At 28.6% G+C, this 2,385-nt stretch overlaps 1 protein-coding gene across 2 annotated transcripts in view; it reads right to left on the bottom strand.

Annotated features, from left to right (window-relative positions):
• The window catches only part of LOC117112411 (nucleoredoxin-like protein 2), a 13,667-nt gene extending 11,875 nt beyond the window's left edge, over window positions 1-1,792 (bottom strand). The window contains exon 1 of one of the 2 annotated variants that reach the window (XM_033255486.1): window positions 1,652-1,792. The gene's annotated coding sequence lies outside the window, so the exon portion shown is untranslated. Of the gene's footprint in view, window positions 1-1,628 lie in introns of both variants that reach the window. The other variant, XM_033255487.1, reaches the window with a different exon arrangement.
• Window positions 1,793-2,385: the final 593 nt, after the last annotated feature.

The raw sequence follows: 2,385 nt of genomic DNA, 5'->3' as shown, positions 1-2,385 counted from the left end.
TCCATTTTACATAGTTAGTAATATATATGCCTATTTATGCTCTATTTCCTGCTTCACATAGGCCATATCTATTACAGCCTTAAGATTATAGTCCTCTGTTTATCATTTAGGCCTATATCATTGATTCTGACTATTGATCCATAACATTGTTCTTACAGATTTTCTATTCTCTTCACAGTTCATTAGTTTAAGATTATACATAGTTTATCATATCTAGTTAATACAGCCTAATTACCATCTCTTCCTTCAGACACTCTTACGCTGACGAAGGCAGCAGGTGCTGCCGAAAATTTCGTTGAATAAATGTACATGTCTCAAATTATGTCAAAGTGTCCGGCGTTTATGTTAACAACTGCAGTGTTATTTTATATATATATATATATATATATATATATATATCATTGTAAATCCACGTGTGTTCTTCAAATTATATATAAGTCGTTGAAACAAAAAAATTATGACAAGGCATGTAGACTGTAGAACACTTCATTTATTTTCGAAAGAAATGAAGTGTTCTACAGTCTACATGCCTTGTTGTCATAATTTTTTGTTTCAACGACTTATATATATATATATGTACCGTATATATATATTATATATATAAAGCCTCTAATTTCTTCACACTCATAAGCCTATATACCGATGTTCTCTAATGATTCAGGAGATAAAATGTTTGTTTTACTCCTGTCTCTTATACACATCTAGATGTGTATAAGAGACATTATTATTATTGATTTTATTTATTAGTCTTAGTATTATAATTTTAATAATAGTAATTTAAAAAGTTGTTGTTATTGGCGTTTTATTAGTATTTTTCTCATATTATTATTATTATTATTAATATTATTGTTGTTGTTGTCAACTTTATTATCGATATTATTACCCTATTATTACTAAGTTGGCCTAGTATTAAGTATCATTATTATTATTACTAATTAGTATTACTATTATTATAAAAATAAACATCTTTAATTTAATATTGTATTATTGCTATTATCACCTTCAATATCGTTATTATCACTAATTAGTTATTAAAACTGATATTTAAATATCGTTATTATTACCATACTAGTATTATTACTATTTGTTAAAATAAATATTACTATTAATGATGATGTTGTTATTATCACATTTATTATCGTCATAATGACTAATTAGTATTATTAATGTAAATATTACTAATTTATTGTCGTTATTGTTGTTTAATATTATTGTTGAAGTAGAATGTTTTTAGCAAACAGAAGATGAACACATTAATAAATAACTCTTTTTAATTCATAGGCAATAGCATTCAAATCTCTTTTGGTAGTGTGGTGGTCTTGTTTTACTAAAACATCTGTGTACTTTATTTCAATCATATATTGAAGAAAAAGGGTGCAAAAACTTAGATTTACATTAAATAACTTGTGGCCGAGTTGATTTGTGGCCGAGTTGGCAGAAGCCGAAATTTTTGTGGCCGAGTTGACTTGTGGCCGAGTTGACTTGTGGCCGAGTTGACCTGCACCCGACTTGACTGGATCCCAGCCCGAGGCAAGAAAATGCTGACCTAGGCTAGAGTAATTGCCAGGCCTCACAGGGCTAGGCTAGATTTAATATATAGGGTGGTGGTAGCTAGGTAATTTACCTACCTTTAGACTAAGCCTAGGCCCTAGACTAAAGTCTAAAAAACTAACAACTGTGAACCAAACTTTAATTACACTACAGTACAGTTTGATTCCACCGCACCTCACTACCAAAGATAATAAATAGCGCGCGGCACGTAAAATTAAAAACGCCCTCTATATCGTCAACGCTGAACCCGCGTTTTGTAATGTACATGTTGGATCAGAGAAACAATTTTGCAATAATAATGTAGCCATGCAATTGTTTTCATTAAGAAATATTGTCTGTGATTAAAATCAAGGAAACTCCTAAACTTTGTATTACTAAATTGATTTTTTGAAATATCTCTATCACCCTAAATAAAAAATAAAACCGAACGATGTAAAAAATAACTTAAAATTTGATCTGTTCAAATGGTGTTTAGTAACGTCATTGTCGAGTGCATGGCTGCGTTTAATAATCTACAGTATTTATTTTGTATTTGATGTACAAACTTTGGTCAGAGGCAGCTTAAGCAAAATTTTACTATATATCATTAAGAGTCAGTTGCCCCATTAATAAATATAAACATAAAAAACATTTAAATACAATACAATAAATAGCATAAATAGGCCTATCATAATTTAAAAATTCAAACTCTGTCTCTTATACACATCTAGATGTGTATAAGAGACAGAATTAGTATTACTATTATTATAAAAATAAACGTTATCTTTAATTTATTATTGCTGTTATTATTGCTATTATCACTAATTAGTATTATTAAAATAGATATTTAAATAT

This window comes from Anneissia japonica, unplaced genomic scaffold (assembly GCF_011630105.1).
Source record: "Anneissia japonica isolate Jap-2015-1 unplaced genomic scaffold, ASM1163010v1 scaffold3735_len701357_cov177, whole genome shotgun sequence".
Lineage (NCBI taxonomy): Eukaryota > Metazoa > Echinodermata > Crinoidea > Comatulida > Comatulidae > Anneissia > Anneissia japonica.
This window is presented reverse-complemented; position numbering and strand designations above follow the sequence as displayed.